The sequence below is a fragment of the Zootoca vivipara genome, chromosome 4 (assembly GCF_965207765.1).
Source record: "Zootoca vivipara chromosome 4, rZooViv2.hap1.1, whole genome shotgun sequence".
Classification (NCBI taxonomy): domain Eukaryota; kingdom Metazoa; phylum Chordata; class Lepidosauria; order Squamata; family Lacertidae; genus Zootoca; species Zootoca vivipara.
In genome coordinates, this window is record NC_142587.1 from 6,724,391 (window position 1) to 6,726,582 (window position 2,192).

The window sequence follows — 2,192 nt, forward strand, 5'->3', positions numbered from 1 at the left end:
ATGCATGGCTTCTAATAATTAGGAGCTGTGCATCTAAGCCAAGCAGGAGCCACCAAAAGTGACTCCTCCCAAGACCTCAGTGATCAGGCAGACGTATGAGAGATCAGGCAGTCCTTAAGATATCCTGCACCCAAGTTGTTAACAGCTTTGTAAATTAATATAAGAATCTTGAACCAGACCTGGTAGCATATAACAAACAACACATAAGGTAGTGATATAATAGCAAAATGCTATATTTTTGTGTGACTTTGCTGGTAGCATACAGGCAGCCAAGTGCAAGCTTTTGAGCCCTTGAGTTGTTGGTCATAGTCCATCCTCATGCTGTCTAGCTGCAGCATTTTGTTTCCAGACCCAGGCACAAGGGGAGACCCATATGGAGTGCATTGCAGTAATGAAGTCTTACCAATGCATGAATCACCATGATCAGGCAACCCCTGTCCATTGGCAGTATCAGGGGGGACGGGACACCAACATACTATAAGGAGCATGCTGTCACTTGCCCCGCCCCCACATTGTTGGACTCTGCCATTAATTTTATTTGTTTGTTTGTTTATTTAATCAGTATATATATTTTCCAAACAGAACATCTCATCTCATGTCATCTTATACAACATTTTGGCTATTTTAGCCTGAGACTTCCATCAACCACATCAAAATGATTTTCAAACCTCATCTCTTAATCTTACATTTGTTATTCTAACTATTACTTTTAATAATCCATAACTTAAAGTCCATTCTCATAAATCTTTTCTGCAATATTTCGTATAGTTCTCTTTACAAAACTTCTTGTAGTCCTACAAGCGTAGTAAGTCGGTTACAAATGTCTTTCAGATAATTCGTATATGTACTCTAATCTTTCAAGAATTTCTGGTCCTTCTGGTTTCGAATTCTCCTTGTCATCTTATCCAATTCTGCGTAGTCCATCAATTTTCATCTGCCATTCCTCTTTCATCAGTAGCTCTTCCTGCTTCCATTTCTGTGCCCATAATACTCTTGCTGCAGTTGTCACATATAAAACCTTTTTTATCTTGTCTTTTAATGTCAGTACCTACAATACCAAGTAAAAATGCTTCTGGTTTTTTTAAAAAAAATAAATGTATATTTCAACATCTTTTTCATCTCATTATAAATCATTTCCCAGAAGCCTTTCACTTTCTTACATTCCCACCACAGATGATAAAAAGTGCCTTCCTTTTCCTTACATTTCCAACATTTATTGCTTATTTTATACATTTTAGCTAATTTAACTGGTGTAATATACCATCTATACATCATTTTCATTACATTTTCTTTCAAAGCATTGCATGCAGTAAATTTTGTTCCTTCTTTCCATAATTTCTCCCAGTCTTTTAGCTGTATATTATAACCAAAGTCTTTGGCCCAATGTATCATAACCGACTTAACCTCTTCATCTTTCGAATGCCATTCCAACAGCAATTTCTACATTTCCGACAATGTTTTAAATTTATGATTTAATATTTCCATTTCGAATTTTGACTTAGTATGACCAAATCCATTTTTCTTTAAATCTTCTTTAAACATTTCATTAATTTGGTGATAGTGCAACCAATCATTTACATAATTCTTGCTTCTGGTTCCACCACCATCTTTATCCAAAAATTTGACTCCTAGTCACTCCTAGCCAATGAGATTACTTGAGCCTCAAGGAGCCTTCGAAAACCATGAACTTGTTTCAGAGGGAGAGTATTGCCATCCAGGATAAGCAAAAGTCCAATCTCCTGGGCACAGGAGAGGCACCAACCAACCACAGTTCCTCTATGAGAACAAGGGTGAGTTCATGGTGTGTTCCGGTTATTTATAGAAAAATAGAACTGATCAAAATTATATGAAAACTTTGGAAGATCCATAGATGAGTTGATTCACCAGAGGAGTTACTTCTGAATAAATATGCTTAGGATCAGGCTATACATTACATGTCTTTTCAATGCCATGTCAGGTGTTATCTCCACCCCATGGTTTTGCAATAATCATAAGAGGAGAAATGGCTTGGCAAGAAAATGCATCTAGTAAACTAAATGAGAGTGCCATGTCAGTTTGGCACGAAGATACTCTTGGATTGCTCCTCTGATGAATGAATAAAAAGGTTGTTCTTTTCTGCAGCTCAAATGCTGCACCTGAACTTCTTGAGAGAGCTGCAAAATTGAAAAAAGGAAATGCTGGACAGATTTCAA